The following is a 24,829-nucleotide window of genomic DNA, read 5'->3' on the forward strand; positions in this document are numbered from 1 at the left end:
TGCTGGGTTGTTGCCCTCCTACGGCCTCCTCCACGTCTCCTGATGTACTAGTCTGTCTCCTGGTAGCGCCTCCATGCTCTGGACACTACGCTGACAGACACAGCAAACCTTCTTGCCACAGCTCGCATTGATGTGCCATCCTGGATGAGCTGCACTACCTGAGCCACTTGTGTGGGTTGTAGACTCCGTCTCATGCTACCACTAGAGTGAGAGCACCGCCAGCATTCAAAAGTGACCAAAACATCAGCCAGGAAGCATAGGAACTGAGAAGTGGTCTGTGGTCACCACCTGCAGAATCACTCCTTTTTTGGGGGTGTCTTGCTAATTGCCTATAATTTCCACCTTTTGTCTATTCCATTTGCACAACAGCATGTGCAATTTATTGTCAATCAGTGTTGCTTCCTAAGTGGACAGTTTGATTTCACAGAAGTGTGATTGACTTGGAGTTACATTGTGTTGTTTAAGTGTTCCCTTTATTTTTTTGAGCAGTGTATATAACGGTTAACTTCACTGGGGCAGCATTCGGAATTTTGGATGAAAATCGTGTCCAAAGTAAACTGCCTGCTACTAAGGCCCAGAAGATAGGATATATATATAATTAGTAGATTTGGATAGAAAACACTCTAAAGTTTCCAAAACTGTTAAAATAATGTCTGTGAGTATAACACAACTGATATGGCAGGCGAAAACCCGAGGAAAATCCTACTCTGACAACTCGCTCCCCGTTCTCACCAAACCCCTCAGATAACCGAAGCAGACCTCCTATCCTCTCCTCCCTAGTAACCCGCCATCTACCCCAGGATCCAACCGAATCGACTAACGTAATGGCCACTTGGTACAACTGCCTCCTCCTGAAGAATAGGACTCTGACAGATCACGAGAAGGCAAACCTGGACCGTGTCAACGTGAGATCCGTCATCCACAACAGAGTTGATGTAATGATAGGACCCAAGGACAGTCCCTTCACCAGACACATGTACGTGGAGTTGACGCACTACCACCATCTCGACGCCCTATTAGCCATGATCGCGTGCTACGTCTACCCGACAGTGAAAAGCTTGTACGACTATCCTGTGAGACACGTGCAATTTGCAGCAGCGCAGCGAGTCGTCCACGCATCATGATCAGCTGTCAATTGCAGGGAGGAGAGGACAAGAGTAAGGGAAAGAAAAGACAAGCCAAGAGACGTCATGACAAGAGAAGCCTAAAAGTAAAGAAGATGATCGTCATCACAGTACATCCACCAGTGGAAGGAAATGTTTGACCTGGACCTTGGACCCATAGGTACGTTCAGTGAGCCTTCATGCTGTTACACGGCAAACAGCCATCGTTGGAAACAAGCAACCCCACGAGATTGACTTGACCGCGATCTAGCAACAGCTGAGCCTCATCTCTTGAATCATGACACCGTGCCTGTAAAGCATGTACTATGACAATGAAAACGAATACATAATAAATAACTGAACAGTCTATTGAACACAGCGGTGTCTCTCATTTCATTGAGTATGTGTATCTATCCCTACATCTGTCTCTCCGTCACTACTATGCAAAGCATACCGCGCAGTGTTTCATATACCACATAGGATAGTTGTTACACTCGCATGAGTTACAGAGGAGCAGTAGCAATCTGCATTTTTTTTATTTATTTAACCTTTATTTAACCAGGTAGGCTAGTTGAGAACAAGTTCTCATTTGCAACTGCGACCTGGCCAAGATAAAGCATAGCAGTGTGAACAGACAACAACACAGAGTTACACATGGAGTAAACAATAAACAAGTCAATAACATAGTAGAAAAAAAAGAAAAAAAATTGAATCTATATACAATGTGTGCAAAAGGCATGAGGAGGTAGGCAATAATTAGGCCATAGGAGCGAATAATTACAATTTAGCAGATTAACACTGGAGTGATAAATCATCAGATGATCGTGTGCAAAAGAGCAGAAAAGTAAATAAATAAAAACAGTATGGGGGTGAGGTAGGTAAATTGGGTGGGCTATATACCGATGGACTATGTACAGCTGCAGCGATCGGTTAGCTGCTCAGATAGCAGATGTTTAAAGTTGTTGAGGGAGATAAAAGTCTCCAACTTCAGAGATTTTTGCAATTCGTTCCAGTCGCAGGCAGCAGAGAACTGGAAGGAAAGGCGGCCAAATGAGGTTTTGGCTTTAGGGATGATCAGTGAGATACACCTGCTGGAGCGCGTGCTACGTGTGGGTGTTGCCATCGTGACCAGTGAACTGAGATAAGGCGGCACTTTACCTAGCATAGCCTTGTAGATGACCTGGAGCCAGTGGGTCTGACGACGAACATGTAGCGAGGGCCAGCCGACTAGAGCATACAGGTCGCAGTGGTGGGTGGTATAAGGTGCTTTAGTAACAAAACGGATGGCACTGTGATAAACTGCATCCAGTTTGCTGAGTAGAGTATTGGAAGCTATTTTGTAGATGACATCGTCGAAGTCGAGGATCGGTAGGATAGTCAGTTTTACTAGGGTAAGTTTGGCGGCGTGAGTGAAGGAGGCTTTGTTGCGAAATAGAAAGCCGACTCTAGATTTGATTTTGGATTGGAGATGTTTGATATGAGTCTGGAAGGAGAGTTTGCAGTCTAGCCAGACACCTAGGTACTTATAGATGTCCACATATTCTAGGTCGGAACCGTCCAGGGTGGTGATGCTAGTCGGGCGTGCGGGTGCAGGCAGCGAACGGTTGAAAAGCATGCATTTGGTTTTACTAGCGTTTAAGAGCAGTTGGAGGCCACGGAAGGAGTGTTGTATGGCATTGAAGCTCGTTTGGAGGTTAGATAGCACAGTGTCCAAGGAAGGGCCAGAAGTATACAGAATGGTGTCGTCTGCGTAGAGGTGGATCAGGGAATCGCCCGCAGCAAGAGCAACATCATTGATATATACAGAGAAAAGAGTCGGCCCGAGGATTGAACCCTGTGGCACCCCCATAGAGACTGCCAGAGGACCGGACAACATGCCCTCCGATTTGACACACTGAACTCTGTCTGCAAAGTAGTTGGTGAACCAGGCAAGGCAGTCATTAGAAAAACCGAGGCTACTGAGTCTGCCGATAAGAATATTGTGATTGACAGAGTCGAAAGCCTTGGCCAGGTCGATGAAGACGGCTGCACAGTACTGTCTTTTATCGATGGCGGTTATGATATCGTTTAGTACCTTGAGCGTGGCTGAGGTGCACCCGTGACCGGCTCGGAATCCGGATTGCACAGCGGAGAAGGTACGGTGGGATTCGAGATGGTCAGTGATCTGTTTGTTGACTTGGCTTTCGAAGACCTTAGATAGGCAGGGCAGGATGGATATAGGTCTGTAACAGTTTGGGTCCAGGGTGTCTCCCCCTTTGAATGGGGATGACCGCGGCAGCTTTCCAATCCTTGGGGATCTCAGATGATACGAAGGAGAGGTTGAACAGGCTGGTAATAGGGGGTGCGACAATTAATTTCCAAGTTGTAGTGACAGGCTGAAGTTAGTGTTTACACTGGGAGGGAAGTATAGAATATGTCTCCCTTGACAGATACACTTTAAATAGTCAGTCTGGCCAAGCAACTTTCCCAATTCACTCTGCGAACCGGGGATATGTGATGAATGCAATACATCTAAGAATTGCGAGTGTGATTCAGTGGCATAAAGTGTAGTTACAGAGAGAGTTTGAGAGAGAAGAGAATAGCAAATTAAATGTGCCCCATGAGCGTTTGGGTATTCATTTTTAAAACGCCCCGCACCCCCTGTGCCTAACCCTAACCCAAACTAACCGTAGGAAGGAGTTTGATCGTGACACCTAGGGAAAGTGTCACATTCTACCAGCCAATTGTAGACCTGTATCTCTGACTCAACTCATTGTTCATTTCACACTTGTAATGATGTCAGAGGAGAGTGGTATAGAAACCGACAACAGCGAGCTCAGCCCGGTAGGATACACATGACTATATCCTAAGTTACACACACCTTGTTTATACAACATGCTAATCGTAATATTTTATCTTGTACGGTTCTGACGGCTAATCTCCACTCCACAGGCATCTACCATAACCCTGAGCCGTTCTGTAGGTACACAGATAGATTGTGAATGACGATTTCGATCACGTTTCATGTACTGTTATACCATGTCTATGTAATATTTCTATCCCATGCATATAATACACATCTCAGGAGAGCAATTACACACTATCCTCTGACGGAGAGGGACCTGAAAACCCTGTGGTACAACATGAGCGTACACTGTTGCCCCCGGAGGTCCCCAACCATGCCCCAGTTGAACAGTGGTAGAAGATGACATGGTAGATCTGTAAATGTACAAGGTGATGACACTTTGCCTGTGTGTATGGCCTCTTGGTAATGTGATTATTTGTCTTTCTCTCAAGTACATGGCCGATGACGAGGAAGAGCAGGGGGGTGACGATGTTTCACTGTAGTGAGGACTAAGGAGAAGAACCCGTTTTATTCCTTTCTGGGCTCAATAAAGTTCATGTTCTTTGGAAATGAATGCTGCCCCTGCTTCCCTGGTTGTGGACAGTGACGGTTTGGGTATGGATTTATTGACAAAGTGAATGCTTCTAATGTACTCTGTCAATAAACGTGAATGATCATTCGGTTTCAGAAATACTTTGTCTTTATTCACATATTGATATGGGCATTGATGACTACAACACAAGGACTTTTGAAATGACATAGTGAAACAGGGATAGAACAGTGATTACATATGCTACCAACTTCCATCTGTAGTAATCTGCAGATTTCTTGTCGACTCTGTGACACGCGGTGGACCTTCCATGTCTTCATCCCCGACGCGCGGGTTCGCTTGCATCGTGGAACAGGGTCGAGTTGCAAAGGTGACTATTTCAACCATGAGGATGTAAGACAGTACACTTGTGATCTCGGAGAAGCGTGCACTTGTCCCAAGCGTAAACCCCAACGTATCAAACGTCACCTTGAATCTCTTTCCCTTGGCAGTTACAATCTTGAACAGGTATCCCAAACTCTCGTCATCCATATAATGCATTGCTGCACCTGGGTCGGCGTACAGTTTTTCCTTCATTCGTAGATGCTGTATCACTTCACGGTGCTCGGGTGACCTTTCGGAACTGCCGTATGAAGCTCCCCACCATGCACCTTTCAGCCCCTTTATCATCTAACACATCTCTTCCACTATATGTGTCACAGAAAAGTAGTCAGGGTTATGAGGTATTTTCCTCCGTCTAGGCAGCAAGTGCCCTTCTCCCAGTTTACAAACGAGATCTCTTATAATGTCAATAGGATTTGAAAATTCACCTTGTACCAAGTCGTTACATATGTAACTGCCTCGATGGATGAACACAGCAAATGTCACGACTGCGTCGTTGGTCTTCACCGTCACCAAACACACTACTCCGGGCGTGTCACCAAAGTGTGCTGCGATGACAATATCTCCACGTGAATCTTAGGTGTATCCATGAAAGAGCTAATCTGCTCTTCAGAGACCGAGCCCCACCAGCTGTTCAGTAGTGACCAATTAAGCTTACGTTGCATCTGCTATTTTTGTCTCGCATCTTCCTCAGCACCAACCGTGTCGTCAACCTCGTCGTTGTCGTAAACCTTGTCGTCTTCCAGAAGGTTGTTGTTGTGATTGTATTGGTGATGAGTTTCGGCTTCGTGGTCCCTGGTATCCTCCAAGTCATCACCCAGAGTTTCGTGTTCATGCTCATCGTCCTCTTGCCAGTATCCGGGATCATCCTCACACATTCAATCATTGTTTTCACTGGACCTTGTTGCTCGCCATGCTCTCTCAGAATCGGGCGAGTTGGAGGCTGAAGACTTGAATGTTTGTGGTGTAACACTGTTCCCACTTGCAGCTACTTTGCAGTAACCATAACAAGACTGCATCTGAGGCCTCTTGACGCAAACAACTGTCTCATAATGGTTCCCACGATTCTCCAAATAAATCCCCTTGTTAGACACCTGTAAACCGTTACAACTGTATTCAGTTGGTGTAGTATGCATATATGCTTACACCCAAACAATCTGCTGCTGCTTGAATCTCCACTTCGGTCACCCAACTACCTAGAGAGCTCATTTTGGATTTACTAATATATTCTGACACTGAACTGAAACCCATTCTCTAAATGCTCCTATATGTACTGTTGCTTTCTAGCTGCTTCACCACGACATTTCGAATTGTTCCATGATACTCATCTGTACCACACACCGCTTCACTGACCGCTCTCCGTTTATTTTTACATTCTTACAAGGAGCCCCTAACTCACCAGCAGCTGTAAGAGTTACAGACTGCTGCTTGCACTGCACCTTCAGCCTCTTGCACAGAAGCTGCGCAACTGCAGCTCTAACAGGGTTGAGCTGCAGCTCTCTTCATGTGTTGCCACTAACAAACTCAACGTCTGAGTCATCGCTACTGTCATTCCCCTTTCTTGTATCATAATACCTGAGTGTATCGAAACACGCTGATGTAACATGTGCCATTATTCACTCTACTCTTGCGTTGGAGTGCCTTTGCTACTGTCATTAATATATTGTGTTGGGCACCTATCGCCAAGGACCCCTGCATCCTGTACAGAATGTCTCCACATTCCCTGAGTTGTGGACTGTGTGTGTTTTGGGTATGGATTTTAAAATGCCCCCCTCCAAGACTAACTTACCTAGTTGTGGACAGTTGTTCATTTTGCCATTTGCCACAACTTTGGAAGTATTACTTGGGTTTCATTGTCCATTTGGAAGACCCATTTGTGACCAAGCTTAACTTCCTGACTGATGTTTTCAGATTTTGCTTCAATATATCCACATAATTTTCCTGCCTCATGATGCCATCTATTTTGTGAAGTGCACCAATCCCTCCAGAAGCAAAGCACCCCCACAGCATGATGCTGCCACACCCGTGCTTCACGGTTGAATGGTGTCCTTCAGCTTGCAAGCCTCCCCCTTCAAACATAACGATGGTCATTATGGCCAAACAGTTTTTTTTTGTTTCATCAAACCAGAGTACAATTCTCCAAAAAGTACAATCTTTGTCCCCATGTGCAGTTGCAAACTGTATTCTAGATTTTTTATGACGGTTTTGGAGCAGTCCTTGCTTGCTGAGCGGCCTTTCAGGTTAATTCGATATAGGACTCGTTTTACTGTGGATGTAGATGATTTTGTACCTGTTTCCTCCAGCATCTTCACAAGGTCCTTTGCTGATGTTCTGGGATTGATTTGCACTTTTCGCACCAAAGTACGTTCATGTCTAGGAGACAGAAGGCGTCTCCTTTCTGAGCGGTATGACAGCTGCGTGGTCCCATGGTGTTTATACAGATTAACGTGGTAGGTTAACAATTAACAATTAAAGTGGAAATTTCTCCCAAGGATGAACCAGACTTGTGGAGATCTACAATTTTGTTTCTGAGGTCTTGGCTGATTTCTTTCGATTTTCCCATTATGTCAAGCAAAGAGGCACTGAGCTTGAAGGTAGGCCTTGAAATACCTCCACAGGTACACCACAAATTGACTCAAATTACGTCAATTAGCCTATCAGAAGCTTCTAAAGCCATGACATCATTTTCTGGATTTTCCAAGACGTTTAAAGCTACAGTCAACGTAGTGTATGTAAACTTCTGACTCACTGAAATTGTTATACAGTGAATTAGAAGTGAAACAATCTGTCTGTAAACAATAGTTGTGTCATGCACAAAGTAGATGTCCTAACCGACTTGCCAAAACTATAGTTTGTTAACAAGAAATTTGTGGAGTGGTGTTAAACTAGTTTTAAGACTCCAACATAAGTGTATTTAAACGTCCGACTTCAACTGTACATACTGACCCACAAAGGCAGTTTTGGAGGATCCCGTATGCGAGATTGGGGGCAGAGGAACAGTTCAAGTGGATTTCAGTCAGCAAGTTCCTTTGGTTCTGGTAATGACGCATTTCCATCTAGATCCGAACATGGTTCATGTGGACAGAATGATGTAAGTAAAATCTGTAATTATTGTCAAGGTAAAGGTCACTGGAAGAATGAATGTCCTGTTCTTGGTAAAAAGGTCAGCAGATTGGCCAGCACAAATGTTAAACCTGTTGCGTTAGCTGGGCCTGTTCCTCATGTTAATCCTGTTGCGCAAGCTGAATAATTGTCCAAACCTTTTAGTACTGATTCTTTGCAATTTGGATGAAAAGGTTGTTTGACCGGCGAGCTGAGCCTCGACAATTTAGTCCAGGGGACCAGGTTCTGGCTCTGCTGCCCATTGTTGGTTCTCCTTTTCAGGCAAAATTCAAAGGCCCATACACTGTGGTTCGTCAATTGTCCGATCTGATTGCTACCCCTGAGCGCAGAAAGGCGAATCAGCTCTGCCATGTCAATTTGTTAAAGCCCTATTATGCTCGTTTGTCTTCTGAATTGGCTAAATCAGAACTATGTGCTAAAACTGACGTGGTTAGTCCTGTTCTTTTGGTGGAATCCGTTGATCTGAGGTCAGCCACGTCACCTTCACATGCAGTGTGATTAACAGGGGGTGCCGGGCCCTGGTGGTGGTATTTTGCAGGGTAGGTTGAATTCAGAGTCCCTTGCAAACTTGGAGAGTTTGTTGGGTCACCTGTCTGATTGTCAAACAGAGTTAACTGATTTGATCACTGATTTTCAGTTTGTTTTGCTGACACATAGATATGGTAGGAGAAAATCCAAATAAAAATCTTTACGTATAAAATATTATAGTTTAATTACATTTTAGGGTACCTGAGGAATAAATATAAATGTATTTTGACTTGTTGAAACAAAGTTTAGGCGCAGATTTTCGGATTCCTTTCTCTGCATGTTGAACGAGTGGATTAGTCAAATCGATGGCGCCAACTACTTGACTTTTTGTGATATGAAGAAGGATTTTATCTAACAGAATGACACTACATGTTATAGCTGGGACCCTTTGGGATGACAAATCAGAGGAAGATTTTCAAAAAGTTAATATTGAATTGCTATTTGTGATTTTATGAAACCTGTGACGGTGGAAAAATATGTTGATTTGGGGCGCCGTTCTCAAACAATTGCTTTCGCTGTAAAGCCTAATGTAAATCGGACAGTGCAGTTAGATTAAATTATTCAGCGGGGGAGAAAGAGGCCCTTGCTTTATTCTGGGTGTTGCAGCATTTTGAGGTATATTGTGGTTTACACTGACCACAACCCCCTTACTTTCCTGCACACCATGCTTTGCCCAAATCACAGGATTATGCGCTGGTGTTTGTTCCTGCAGGCGTTCCATTTGGATGTACGACATGTAAAAAGTGTGGATAATGTGGTGGCTGATGCGCTTTCCCGTGTACCAATTTAGTCGATCTTCGGACGCCTTCGTTGTTGTTTTTTATTTTCGGTTGGTGGTCTGTACAGTGTTTATTTTGTCCTTCCTGTTGCTCTGGCTTCTGCTCTCCTGTCGCTTGGTCTCCATTTCTTTCTCTTAAATTGTTGCTTCCAGGTACCAGGGTTGCTGAGGTTGGATGGGGTCAGGTGATTTGGTTGGGCTGGTATCATGAGCATCCGGTGGGCCTCTTACCTTTATGGTTTGTATAGTATTTTGTGTCTGAACCTTTATTAGTTATGGTTTTTGATCAGTTGTATTGGCTTATTTGTGTGGTTGTGGGTTTTGTTTTCAGGTCTTTGTAAGTTCCTGATTTTCATACACCCCCTCAGTTTCCCTGCCTCCTTCTCTGTGTTTGTGTTTATATTTGCAGATTGGGGACAGGTGGAGCTGATTGGGTCATTAAGGTGACAAGTTGCACCTGGGTTTGGGATCAACTAGGTGATATAAGGTCCTGGTGCCCAGTCCTGCCTTTCTTTCTCTCTCTCCACAAGCACCATTTTGGTTTGAGATCTGGTTGATTGTTTTTGATTAGGTGCACCTTTAACACTTACACACATTTTACCTTCAGTTTTTGGTTTTCTTGTTCAAATCTAGGCTAAGCACTATGCCTCCCTCAACAGTCATATGTCGAGTAATATCCCTCCCGGGAACACTGTACATCCGACTCAGATATGATACTCCCCATCACTTTATTAACACGGTTAGCAAAAACCCTTGCCAAAATCAGATCAGTATTCCGTAAATTTAAAGGCCTAACATTTTCCAGCTTCTCCCTACTCCATGTGTTTTATAATATTTAACAATCCCGTGGACAATGATTCTGGAACGATCTGTGCCCATTCCATGTACACATACAGGTCCAACAATACAGATGCAAAAATATCCACAAATTGATGATAAAACTCACTTTTCAACCCATCTGATCCCGGACTTTTTTTCCCCCTATTACTGGCCAAGATAGCCTCCCGTATCTCCTTAACCGTCATATCTTTGTCATTCAGCATCAGATAATTTAGCATCAATAAAACCTAAAATCTCCTCACTACAGCCTTGATCGCCAACCCCAATTGCCCACATACATGCACTCTTTTCAAAGTTCTCTACAGCAGCCTGAGCTTCCATAAAGCCTGCCACATCATAACCCTCCACTGTATCAACTTTTTCCAGCTCAATGTCAAGTCGTTTATTCAAAGCTATCCGCTGCCTCTAAAAGAAAATTCCTCTGTCTTGCATAGTCAACACTCGACCATCCCACCACAATCCAATATAAACACATTTTAAAATCACTCAACATTTCTGTTTAACTTCTTTGGGGTACCCCCCTTCTCAATTTCCGCCTAAAGACATACCCTAATCTAACTGCCTGTAGCTCAGGCCCAGAAGCAAGGATATGCATATTCTTGGTATCATTTGAAAGGAAACACTCTGAAATGAATGTAGGAGAATATAACACAATATATCTGGTAGAAGAAAATACAAGGAAATAAACATACGTTTGTTTTTTATTGTTGCTGCATCTTTCAAATGACCAAGAACAGCCAAACATACAGATAGGATGCTGTGGATGATTTGAATGAAGAACATAAGATGGCAACAATAGCTGAGCAAAGTATAAAAAATGAGCGAGCTACATGACATTGAACATGAAGTCAACCAGGTGTCCCACACAAATGTACCCAAATATACCCAAGTGGCCGAATTGGTACAGTGATACATTTTGAAGGAAAGAACTATATACACTGCTCAAAAAAATAAAGGGAACACTAAAATAACACATCCTAGATCTGAATGAATGAAATATTCTTATTAAATACTTTTTTCTTTACATAGTTGAATGTGCTGACAACAAAATCACACAAATTATCAATGGAAATCAAATGTATCAACCCATGGAGGTCTGGATTTGGAGTCACACTCAAAATTAAAGTGGAAAACCACACTACAGGCTGATCCAACTTTGATGTAATGTCCTTAAAACAAGTCAAAATGAGGCTCAGTAGTGTGTGTCGCCTACATGTGCCTGTATGACCTCCCTACAACGTCTGGGCATGCTCCTGATGAGGTGGCGGATGGTCTCCTGAGGGATCTCCTCCCAGACCTGGACTAAAGCATCCGCCAACTCCTGGACAGTCTGTGGTGCAACGTGGCGTTGGTGGATGGAGCGAGACATGATGTCCCAGATGTGCTCAATTGGATTCAGGTCTGGGGAACGGGCGGGCCAGTCCATAGCATCAATGCCTTCCTCTTGCAGGAACTGCTGACACACTCCAGCCACATGAGGTCTAGCATTGTCTTGCATTAGGAGGAACCCAGGGCCAACCACACCAGCATATGGTCTCACAAGGGGTCTGATGATCTCATTTCGGTACCTAATGGCAGTCAGGCTACCTCTGGCGAGCACATGGAGGGCTGTGCGGCCCCCCAAAGAAATGCCACCCCACACCATGACTGACCCACTGCCAAACCCGTCATGCTGGAGGATGTTGCAGGCAGCAGAACGTTCTCCACGGCGTCTCCAGACTCTGTCACGTCTATCACGTGCTCAGTGTGAACCTGCTTTCATCTGTGAAGAGCACAGGGCGCCAGTGGCGAATTTGCCACTCTTGGTGTTCTCTGGCAAATGCCAAACGTCCTGCACGGTGTTGGGCTGTAAGCACAACCCCCACCTGTGGACGTCGGGCCCTCATACCACCCTCATGGAGTCTGTTTCTGACCGTTTTGAGCAGACACATGCACATGTGTGGCCTGCTGGAGGTCATTTTGCAGGGCTCTGGCAGTGCTCCTCCTGCTCCTCCTTGCACAAAGGCGGAGGTAGCGGTCCTGCTGCTGGGTTGTTGCCCTCCTACGGTCTCCTCCACGTCTCCTGATGTACTGGCCTGTCTCCTGGTAGCGCCTCCATGCTCTGGACATTACGCGGACAGACACAGCAAACCTTCTTGCCACAGCTCGCATTGATATGCCGTCCTGGATGAGCTGCACTACCTGAGCCACTTGTGTGGGTTGTAGACTCCGTCTCATGCTACCACTAGAGTGAAAGCACCGCCAGCATTCAAAAGTGACCAAAACATCAGCCAGGATGCATAGGAACTGAGAAGTGGTCTGTGGTCACCACTTGCAGAACCACTCCTTTATTGGGGGTGTCTTGCTAATTGCCTATAATTTCCACCTGTTGTCTATTCCATTTGCACAACAGCATGTGAAATTTATTGTCAATCAGTGTTGCTTCCTAAGTGGACAGTTTGATTTCACAGAAGTGTGATTGACTTGGAGTTACATTGTGTTGTTTAAGTGTTCCCTTTATTTTTTTGAGCAGTGTACAAAATACATAAATGCTATTCTAAAACACCCCCCCCAAAAAAAAATATATATATATATATATAAAAAATAAACAAACAAGGTTAACTATTTACACATTTTCTATTTACAATATTGTATATTTTATAAATAAATAGATAAATATTGTGAAGACCCTCAGTCCTCTACACAATATTGTGCTGCTGGTGCCATGGCCCATAGCAGTCTATTTCTGCTGTAAAGCAGAGGCTTACTGTGCAGGTGATGGGGCATTTCCTGTGACAAAGGGCACAACGTCACCTCCCCACTGTGCCCTTTTTGCCCAGAGGCACATTCATTTCTGCAGAGATGAATCTGGGCAGGTGAACACCACTGGTTGACGGAGCAGAAGGTGCTGCAGTGGACTTGCTGTAGCTAGCAAGCTCCTGGATGAGCAGCTCCCTGAAGGTTAGCTGTGAGATGGGGGGCTGTCTCTATCAATTTCCTCTATAATTTGGGTTAAATCTGTATACCTAGACTTTGTTTTAGCTTTTCCTGATTTTATTCGCCATAATTTTAATATATAAACTTGTTAAATGCTATTGAATATGTTCTGCTATGCGTAACACTCGTGGCTCCGTCAAGTAGGATTTGCAATGGCGAATGAACCTCTTTTACACCAGAGTTTACGACAAAGGCTGGTCTTCAAACGTATAACCATTACATATTGCCGTTTACCTCAGCTCATTGGCTATCTTCCAAGCTAGATTTCAAGATCAGTGGTCATTGGGCCAAAATAGTCAATCAACGATAGACCGGTCCTACCATTGGTGCGCAATGAGGGCATTGATTGGTGTCTTCAAATCGGTTTGTTTCGGTCAATACTTCCCGGGAAAAGAGCCATCAAGTATGGTTGTGTTAGTAACAACCAGAGGATTGCAATGAAACCAACCATGACTGGATAAACGTTTGTTTAGTGTGTGTAATTACCACGAACGCTTCATCCAAAGTTGAATGAGACGGAAATCACGAAGCAACCAGTTTACAAATGTTTCGTGTTAGCCTATAAAAATAGATTTTATCAAACAAAACGAACATTCACTGTGTAGTTAGGACACTTGGCATTTGCCAAGCATTGCATTTCGTGACGCTAATGCTTGGTTGGAAAATGCTACTAATACTTGTGTGTGTGTGGGGCGCCGTCCTCAGAAAATCGCATGTTTGCTTTTGCAGAAAACCTTTTTGAAATCTGACAGAGCGGCTGGATTAATAAGACGTTAATCTTTTAAATGATGTAAGATACATGTATTTACAAGAATGTTTAATACAACATGCTGTATTTAAAATCACCGGATGTTGGCCTGGTGGGACGTTAGCGTCTCACCTACCCTAGAGAAGTTAATATAATCGGCAATCATATCAATATATTTTTCTTCATTTAGTAACTCAGCATTCAAACACCATACACCACCCCCTCTAGTAGGCACACTATGACCCAGCAGGAACCCAAGAGAGGCATGATCACTTAAAACATGTAAATCATACCTAATCTTGTGAACATATTGCACCACATTTAAAGGCGCTAAACAATAGTCAATGCGGCTTTGCCTGAGACGGTTTAAAACAACCTGCCTCCTCGAAAGCTCTCACCTGGATGCATACCCCAACATACATCACTCAATGATCCTTCATTACCCCCAGCAAGACTAGCCTAGACAGATCAGAGCACAACAATGTACTCCTTGACGTGTCCAGTTTAGTCAAACAAACGTTAAAATCCCCCAACCTATATACAGTTACCCACACAATGTTGCTCAAGTGACTGAGAACACGGCTCGGTCAATCTCATTATTAGGTGCATATTTTTTTTTTTTTAAATTACACTTAAAAAGCCTACCCTCACCCGTGTGCACTTCTCTAATATTCTGCACACTATCCCGCTTAATTAAAATAGTAACCCCACACGTCCTCTCCCTACCATTATTCAAATAAAGCAAATCCATCCACCGCTTTCTTACTCCATCATACTGTCAGTCCAGTGTTTCTTGAAGGCATAAAATATCAGCCTGAAGTAGGCTTACTGTCTGGTCTAACTTTTCCATTTGTCTTAGTCTCATTAATATTGACAGATGTAACGCTCACCATGAATAGGAGTATGATGTTTATTGTTTCCATCATATGGACTGCGTCTGAAGCTGCTGTTTTGGCAGATGAGTACAGTTGAAGTCGGAAGTTTACATGCACCTTAGCCAAATACATGTAACATCGTTTTTCACAATTCCTGACATTTAATCCTAGTAAACATTCCCTGTCTTAGGTCAGTTAGGATCACCACTTTATTTTAAGAATGTGAAATGTCAGAATAGTAGAGAATGATCCATTTCAGCTTTTATTTCTTTCATCACATTCCCAGTGGGTCAGACGTTTACATACACTAAATTAGTATTTGGTAGCATTGCCTTTAAATTGTTTAACTTGGGTAGCCTTCCACAAGCTTCCCACAATAAGTAGGGTAACGTCATGACTGATCCTGTCCAACGCCTTCTCCTGATCAACATTCAACACACACAAAGGTAGGTTTCTGTCTTTGGCCCAAATTATCACATCCCTGGTTAAGGGAGGATTGGAAAAAGCAAGAATGGAGGAATTATTAAATAATATAAGCAAAAAGCTGAACAAATTTAGAAAGGGAGGTATCCAAAAAGGAAATAGAGGAGATATTGAAAACTCTGAAAGCTGATAAAACACCTGGGAGTGATGGATTACCAAAATAATTGTATTGTCATTTTTGAGGAATCCTAGGTAAGGATTTACTGGAGGTGTATAAAGAGTTCTTGGTCGAGGGGATGATGCAGGAATCTTTGAGGTCTGGTGTAATAAGCTTAAACAAAGCTTGATAGAATTCCTGAGCGTGAGTCATTATCTTATTTTTTGATAACTTTACCCCTACCTATTCATAATATGGAAATGAAAGACTTTCTTTGTTTTTCTTTAATACTTTGAAAAAAAAAAACGTTGAACATTTTATCTTGTTATTTTTCTGCTATTTTGGCCAAAAATGTAAAGTTCTTGACCTTTGTTTCAATGTTGTGTTCTATTTTCTTTTGGATGTTTCTGTATTCCTCCCCGCACACCTGCTTACCCTCATTTATTTCAGAATATATAGCCTGTAATTCATCTTGCAGTTTTTTCTCAAGATGCCTCTTCCTTTTTTTCCTTTTTCTATAAATTTGACTAAAATACCTTATTTAGATTTTTACAGCCTCCCACCATTCAGCTGTGTTTTTAAATGCCCATTTCATATCCCTCCATGAATTATAAAAGGTCGTAAACTTGGCTCTAAATTCCGCAAATTCCAGCTCCTTCGTGTTTAACTTCCAAAATCCTCTTCCTATCTCCACTCCTTTAATTTCACAAGAAGCCCCAATTGTGTCGTGGTCTGAACCAGTTTGGATATATGAAGAAACTCAAGCTTTGGATGGTCTTGGAAACAAACAGATCATCTAATCTTTTGCTTGCTCTTGAGTTTCTCCATGTATGCCCTATACCTTTTTTATTATGTCTTCTATATATGTCTGCCAAGTTGTAGTCACCCAAAACATGTTTTAAATAATGTGCAGTAAAATCATATTCCCCTTCTAAGTATGTGTTGAAATCCCCCCCCATTATCAGTATGCGGTTTGTGCACAGAACATTGGGTTAATGCTTAAAGAAATCTAACCTTTCCTTTTAATGCAGGAGCGTACATGTTTACTAGGCGCAGCTTGTTGTTTAGCCTGCCATCTACGTATACAAGCCTCCCTGGAATAGGGCATAGACAGAGTGGAGATCGTACTGTCAATATCCTCTAGGGGCACAGGGACCGATGAGTCGTTCAAATACAGGGGGGCCACCTCAGCGGCACTGTCTTTTACCCCCATCGCTCGCTTGCCCGCCCCCTCCCCTAAGCCCCCCACCTCACTCTGCCCCTCCCCCTTCCGCTTCACCCTTCTCTTCTTTCCTTCATAGGGGTCTGGCCTCAGCTCTATGATTGTCCCCTCACCTGTCAGCTCCTCCCCATCCTGCCCGGGCGGGAGCGACATAATGGAGGTAGAGGTCTCCTCCCTGCCCTTGATCCCAAGACCGGCAGATTCTCCACCATCTCTACTAGGGTCCCAAGCCCCTCCACCTCATCCAGTGAAGACCCCAGCTCCTCCGTTCTGCCCCAAACCTCCTCCACCTCCGGCTGCTGGATAGTGGACTCCTTCCTTCCGCTGGCGCCAATGGTCTCTCCTGCTCTTTCCTCTCTGGGCACTCCTCCCTAGCCCCAGGGTCCTTCCTCCCTGCCGCCGCGTCGGCATACGACTGCCGACGGGACGGGCAGTCCCGGAACAGGTGCAGCCTACTACCACACCCGTGGCATCCTTCGGCTCCCTACAGTCCTTTGCCTCATGCTCCCCCAATTTGCAAAATCGGCATTTCTCCGCACAGCAGGCAGCCGTGACGTGCCCATACTCCCTACACTTCTTGCAAAAAGGGGGTTGACGGGTGTAGAAGAGCATCCCCCTGTCTGAGCCCAATGAAAGACCGCCGGGGGATGGAGGAAGCCGTCAACCTCTTATCTGGCCTCAGCAGTACCTGGAACTGGTGACGGCCATTCCAGAACCCCAACGAGTCCTTCATGTACCTTGCCCCCGACGTTACATCACAATACTGGCCCAGGAACGCTCCTACCGCAATGTCCGCCACATGCGGATTGTACATATGTGCATTGATCATCCTAAAGTTCGTCTTTTCCAGGCACGTTATGTCAAAGAATGACAAAGGCCTCAACCCAGCTGCCGCTTTTGCTCTGTCCATCACCACATCTTCTGTGTGAAGAGTCACGTCGTATGCCTCCTCCAAAGAGTTGCCCTGGAGAAACATCACCTCTGGGATTCTAAGTTTCAGGGCCCCCATCAGCACGGTTCTCCCAAATGTATCTCTTGGCATTCGTACTTCTTCTTCCAGGCAAACCGAATAGTGTTCTTCAGTCCAGTCCTAGGTATCGACCCAGTGCTGCTGTTGTTGGCCATCTCCTCACGAAAACAGCTGTAAATCCACGTTTCTTTCTGGGAAAAAATAAACGTGATCTACCTCTTACGGCCTCCGGCCATTGGCTTTTAACTCAGCAAGCTTTGAGGCACCGCAGTACCGAGCTTGATCTGAGCCAAAAGGCCGAGAAGCGATAACCCACAAATTGACCCCTGCACCCGGGGGTCTCGGCAGACCTCAGCGGTTTGGCAAAAGTTGGCTCCTCCCCACCCAACGTTTCCCTGGCGACAGGCAGGTGTTTTTTTTTTAAAGTTGCCAATGCGTCTTTAAGTCACTAGCTCTTTACGCCCGTCGTTGTCGGGCTTGAACTCAATTGCCCGAGCGACTACTTTGAGTGGAAAAATACACCGGCCGGTCAGCTCGATTTGAAGTCAAACGCCTGAGCAAAAAGTCTCGGCGTCATCTGTCAATTTCTCTTGAAACAAGATATACCGGGCTCTGCCAGAAGCAAAGCCCTTCCAAAAATACGTTGAACTCGTGAGTGTTCCTCTCCACGGAAGTCTTTAGGAAAAGGCGAAAGGGACAGAGCATGCGTGCCCTGGCGACCCACTCGTACCTGCCACGCCACATGAACTGAAACACAAGCCTCACTAGAGGCCTCCTCAGACAAGCCGGCAATGGGTAGATGTACGCCAAATACAAAAGAGATGGCAATACATCCACCTTGAGAACCAGGACCTTGCCTATAAAGGACAAAGACCTAGCCCTCCACATCGCTAGCTTCCTCTGTACCACTGCGACACCCATGTTCCAGTACAGCGTCGCTGAGCCGGAGGTCTCAAAATGGACCCCGAGAATCCTCAGGGCCCCGTTACAGAGAGAGAACCCCCCGGGCACATCCATCCTACCACGCCATCTTCAGAAAAACTTGACGGAAGACTTAGTGTGGTTAAGAACCGCTCCCGACGCTCGGGTGAAGTCCCCAATAATGGCAAGGGACCTTGTCAGGCACAAGTCCTTGCAAAGCAGCAAGGAAGTATCATCAGCGTACTGCGTCATCTTGACGCGCAAACCACCGCTTCCAGGGATCAGCAAGCCCTCCACCCCTGTGTCTGCCCTAATGGCAGCCCCCAGAGGCTCCATGTACAGAACGAAGAGGAGAGCCGAGAGCGGGCACCCCTGCCTGACCCCTGACGAGAGGTCAAAAACTTCACCCATGTTACTGTTTACGGTTACTCGGCACCCCGCTCCGACATATAAAGTACGGATCCATCCTATAAACTTCTCCCCAAATCCTAATCTACCTAACACCCTGAAAAGAAAGGATCTATTCACGCGATCAAAGGCTTTCGCCTGATCTAGCGCTGCTACCATTAAAGGCAGACCTCTATCTTCTACCCAAGCGATGGAGTCCCTGATCAACTGTAGGTTCCATCTAATAGAGCGTCCCTCTACCCCGCACGTCTGATCCTCATGGCTGACGTAGGGAAGGGAAATGCGCAACCGGTCTGCTAAAACCTTTGCAAGTAGCTTGTAATCTACACACAGCATGGTCAACGGCCGCAAGTTGCCAAGGTCAGTTGCTTCCCCCTTCTTATAACGAAGTGACAGCACACCAACAGCCATTGATCCCCCCGGGACCCCCGTCTCAAGGATGGCCTTCAAGACTTCGAGGACCACCGGTCCAAGTATACCCCAAAACTTGAGGTAAAACTCAGCCGGCAGCCCATCCATGCCAGGCACCTTCCCTTTTCCCATCCTCCTAAGGGCGCTCTGAGCCTCCATCACGTCTCTAATGTCCTCCGGCATTTGCCTGGACAAGTGTTCTAAAAACACATTTCCCTGCTCTACTTCTATTACCCTCTCCTTAAAAAAAACTCGGAAATGGTCAGTTGTCAACCTGACCATTTCCTCCGGTTTTCTAACTATACTACCATTTTCTTCCCTAACCCCATGCATTACCTTCTTACTCTGTCTGGCCCTAACCGCATTAAAGAACATAGCGGTACAAGTCTCGTTATGTTCTAGAAAGCCATTATGCGCCCGCTCCAGGAAAGCTCGAGCCTTCCGCTCCTGCAGCTCCCTGAGCTGCGCCTTCAGGGCTGCGGATCTCTCCCAATGTATCGACCCGCCGAGGTTGCCTGCCTCGTACTCGAGTTCGAGCAACCTTTTGATACGATCCACCTCCCTCCTTTCCTCCCTTTTTTTCCTCCTGCAATACCCTATTATAAAAGCCCTAATCCTCACCTTCACTAAATCCCACCACTCCAACACCCCCCCACACATGGACCGGAGGCCTTCAAGTCCCCGAAAGAAACCAAAAAAGGCGTCAACGAAAGCTTGCTCCTCCAGCACATCCCGATCTAACTTCCAGTACCCCCTACCGAAGAGGCAGACTGGCGACCCCACCTGCAGGAGCACCCCGTCGTGGTCTGAAAAGAAAACAGGCAACAGCCGCCCAGACAACTGACCCAAAGACCTGGAAACAAAAATGTAGTCGAGCCTCCGCGCAACCCCCTGGAGTTGCGCCATGTAGGACCTGCCATTGTCGGAGTAGTGTGCAGGCCACCTTCAATCAGACCATGGCAAGCCATTAGCCCGGTGATGGCCCCTGCACTTCCCTCCCCTCCTACCCCTAAAAATATATTAAAATCACCTATCACCAAGTGCCTATTTGTAACACACAGGGGCGTCAGACAGTCCACATCTCCCTCCTGTCTGCCGCCACCTGCGGCCCGTACACCCCCACTAACCTATACCTACTATCCCTAAAAGTGACATCCACCCCCAAAACCCTCCCCTGCATTACAACAAAAGTGCCCTCTACCTTCACCTCCCTATTCCCAAACAAAATCCCTACTCCTGTCGAGTGCACCCCTCCTATTCCCCAATACAATTCTCCCTTATCCCACTCCCTCCTAAATCTATTAACATCCCCTCCATCCCTCAGATGAACCTCCTCTAAAAAACAAAAATCAAAACCAACACCCTCCAAATAACTAAAAACCGCCCTCTTTACAAAATCCCTTAAACCCCTTACATTTAAACTAATAAACTTAAAATTAGACCCCATGATACAAATAAAACGAAAAACCAACCTTCACCCAAAATAGAAAACAAAACAGGAGGCTCCCCTGCTTCATCTCCACCGGCAGGGACGCCATCTCCTCTCCCGACGTCCCCCCGTCTTCCTCATCTCCCCAATCCAGGATGCAGGAATGGTATTAGGTACCCGAGTGCCCTGCATCCTAGATTGACCCTCCAAACCCTCTATTTCCTCTGCCCCATCAGTTCAGCAGCTGGGGAAACCAGCGAGGACACAGATGATGCCTCAACTTCTTTTTCACCCATTATCCTCTTGGCCTCCCCCTCCTCACCGCTTTCCCTCTTGTTGCCCGTGGATAGCCCCCTCTTCCCTTTCCTCTTCAGTGTAGGTGGTAAAGGCAGCACATGGGAAACATCTCCCCCCCGCTCCTCCAACATCCCCCTCATTTCTTCCACCAATGCACTCGTTGTTCCACTTTCTCCCCAATCCTTCCTTCCTCTCCTCCTCTCCGTCTGGTCCTGCCACCGCTCCTTTCACCTCTTCCTCTCGCTCCGCCGTCACCGTCTCCTGCCGCTCCACTCCCTCTCCTCCTTTCTGCTCCTCTCCTCCCGGTGCCACCTTTTTCCCTTCCTCCTCCCGTGTGGATCTTTCTTCTGGGCCTGTTCTAGTGTCCGGGCCTCCTTTTCCTCCACCCCCTCCAGCTGCAGACGCGTACCACCTCTGACGAGCCGGGCAATCCCGCCACAGGTGTGCTGATGAGCCACACCCGTGGCACACCTTGGGCTCGTCACAGTCCCTAGCCTGATCCTCACCTGATCCACAGAATCTGCACTTCCTGATGTCACCGCACGAGGCCATGGTATGTTCGTAGGCCATACAACGCCTACAGAGCGGAGGCTGACGGGCATAATACAACGTACCCCTGTCAGCCCCCAGGGAGAACATTGCAGGGGGATGGAGGTACCCTCCCAGGCCCTTTGGGTCTTCTTTAAGGAGAGCCTGGAAACTTCTCCTCCTATTCCAGAAGCCAAGAGAATCCCTGAGGAGCCTTGCTGAGGAGATGTTTTCCATATATCTCCCCAGGAAGGCCCTCACATCTTCATCCTTTACATGCGGGTTATACATGTTTTCAGTCACCACCCTGAAATTGTTCTTAGCCAGGCTGGTGACTGCATAATGGCCCATCGGCCTTGCACCTCCCACTTCCTTTACCATCTTCATAGTCCCGTCGTGCTTCTCCTCGGTGTAGAGGGTCACATCGAATGCCCCCTCCGTCTGGTTCCCTTGGAGACAGAGCAAGTCCTTCACCGCGAGCCTCAGGACTCCCATCAGGATAGTTCTCCCGAAACTCTCTCACCCAAATGGCTCCATATCCTTCTCCTTCCAAGGAAACCTTATCGTGTTCGCTTGCCCGATCCCAGGGACCATCCTGCTTGCTGAATTTCGTGCCATTCCTCCCTGGTAAATGGCGTAATCGGAAAAAACTAAATCAAAAACCGTCCCTCTTCAAAAAAAAGAAACCGTTGAAAAAATGTGTTTTTGGAAAAAGGAGGGAAAGAAAATAACCCGGTTCAAACAAAACTTCGTACTCCCTCCTACTTCGACCTTTCGACTCAGCGAGCTCTGGGGCACCTCGGTACCAAGCTTGATCTGAGCCAAAAGGCCGAGAAGCGATAACCCACAAATGGATCCCTGCAATCGCCGGGTACCCGGGGGTCAAGTCAGACTTCTGCGGTTTGGCAAAAGGTGGCTCCTCCCCACCCAACCTTTCCATGGTGACAGGCGGGTGTTTTTTTTTAAAGTCGCCAATGTGTCTTTAAGTCACTAGCTCCATACGCCTAGTGCGACAACTATTTGTTCAAAGCCCGGTAAATACGCCAGTCGTCGGGCTTGACCTCAATTGCCCGAGCGACTACTTTGAGTGGAAAAATACACCGGTCGGTCGGCCCGATTTGAAGTCAAACGCCTGAGCAAAAAGTAATCTCTGTCAATTTCTCTTGAAACAAGATTTACCGGGCTCTGCCAGAAGCAAAGCCCTTCCAAAAATACGTTGAACTCGTGAGTGCTCCTCTCCACGGAAGTCTTTAGTAAAAGGCGAAAGGCTTGTGCGTAATGAAGAGAAACCAGAGTCGTATGGAAGTCAGAGGTCGGGGCCCGAGACACTCTGTGCACTCTAGGCCGGGATGGTCACCCAACCCACTCTGTCAACTTTCCTGGCCAACGGTTTTTATTTTTTTAAGTAAAATGGCGGGAAACGGGGGAACCCACGAAGAGCGCTTCGCCCTACTTTGACTTTGGATGTTTCTTCTTTTTCCTTTCCTGCTGCTGCCGCCGCCGCCGCTAGCTAGCTAGCTGTTTACATAGCTTTGTATTTTTTTGTCCTTGACAACGGGAGAAAAGTGTTGCACCGTTCCCGGAGGTACTGCAATACCGGGTCGATGCGTGGAGCGGACGGAGCAAGCCCCATTTCCGACTCCCTGTTCGAAAAATTAATTTAATATGTAGTCCCCCGATGGGGGACGTATCAGATATTAAACTGATAAGAACATTTATTTTTTATTTTTATTTTTTATTATTACAGAAATTTACAATTTACTTTGACATTCTTTTTCCATCAACACTTTTCCATTTTTATACAAGTTTTACACTTCCCCAAATTCCCTTACAAAAGTCTTCCCCGTGCACGTATTTGTCCATTTCAATCACATTTCTTAACTTCCATACAAACAAATAGAAGGCATCTGCTGGTACCGTTGTGTCTTTCTCCTTTTTAATACAAACATTCCTTTTTTCCCACAGTACCAGCTTCCCCAAACAACTAATAATACGCCACACGGCTCTAAACTGTTCCTTTGGCAGTGTTAGGATCTCCTCTCCATACACTATATTCTTACCATTCAAAACAATCTTGTTACAGACCATGTTAATAACGGCTGCGCACTTTCCCCAGAAATCTCTTGCAAAACCACACTCCCAGAATACATGCATTACTGTTTCACTTTTTTTGCACCTGGGGCACTCTGCGTTCACTGCGCAGTTGTGCCTATACATCCTCTCCTTTACGGCCAACCTATTTAAAGCACACAGCCATCCCAAATCCTTGCACTCGTTATCCATCCATTTTGGTTGTATCCCCTCCCAATTAACTACTTTCAGATCAGCCTCATATCTCTGCTCCCAGTTTTTCCTTATAATTTCATACATTTTCCTGTGGTCCAATAAGACCTCTCTTTCAATTTCCTTTATGTTTATTTTCAGAAATTATATGGCCTGTGCGTAATACTTAGGTTTTACCTCTGCATTCGGGAAACCTGTTGTCCCTAGGTAACATCCCTTTTAAAGTGGACCCGAACCACAACCTGACAAAGAAAAATGATTTATGTTGTATTCCTTTCAACAAGGTTTTACACATCTGATTGAGGAAAAGACAATCCAGTTTCACCGACAGACATGGGATGATACTTTCCCATACATCATCTCTCTCTTTACACTTTCGTATGAGCCGCCCCATATAAATGAAAATATCAACCTTGTCACAACGATTTTGCTCCTGGCATTGATTGGGAACACCAGTGCCAGGTAGATTAAGGTTGGTAATATATCTGTTTTTATTACCATAATCTTTCCCCTGATCGTTAACCTTCTGCTTTTCCACATATTGAGTTTTAACTTTACTTCTCCAATCTTTCCTTCCCAATTTTCCTTTATCCCGTCCTCTTGAAAGAAATACACCCCTAATATTTTTAGCCCATCTTTACAGACAGTTATGCCTCCCTTGCCCTCTGTTCTCCCTTCCCAGGCACCGCAGTACATCATAGAGGACTTCCCCAAATTCACTTTTGACCCCACTGCTTCTCCATAAGTTTTCAACAGTACGATCACCCTATCTATCGCTCGGTCAGAACATATAAACAAAGTGGTGTTGTCTGCATACTGGGCAATTTTAACCCTTTCTCCATTACTCCCTGGGATATGCACCCCGTCTATACCTGTATCATTCCTCATCAAATTCGCTAGCGGTTCAGCAAATAACACGTACAGTAGTGGTGACAATGGGCACCCCTGTCTCACCCCACCTTCTTGTAGTACCGGTTTGCTGAGAAACCCGTTGATTTGTACTCTACTGTATGCCTTATTGTACATTGTCTTAACCCAATTAATCAAAGTCGTA

The 24,829-nt window shown here is 45.7% G+C and overlaps 2 non-coding genes across 2 annotated transcripts; both read right to left on the reverse strand.

Moving 5' to 3' along the window:
- Positions 1 to 22,673: 22,673 nt before the first annotated feature.
- LOC120026576 lies at positions 22,674 to 22,790 on the reverse strand. Its single transcript, XR_005473149.1, has one exon. It is a non-coding gene; the product is annotated as a U5 spliceosomal RNA (small nuclear RNA).
- Positions 22,791 to 23,055: 265 nt separating this feature from the next.
- LOC120026516 lies at positions 23,056 to 23,243 on the reverse strand. The gene has a single exon (XR_005473095.1). It is a non-coding gene; the product is annotated as a U2 spliceosomal RNA (small nuclear RNA).
- Between the last annotated feature and the right edge of the window lie 1,586 nt (positions 23,244 to 24,829).

Source organism: Salvelinus namaycush, chromosome 31, assembly GCF_016432855.1.
Source record: "Salvelinus namaycush isolate Seneca chromosome 31, SaNama_1.0, whole genome shotgun sequence".
Taxonomy (NCBI): domain Eukaryota; kingdom Metazoa; phylum Chordata; class Actinopteri; order Salmoniformes; family Salmonidae; genus Salvelinus; species Salvelinus namaycush.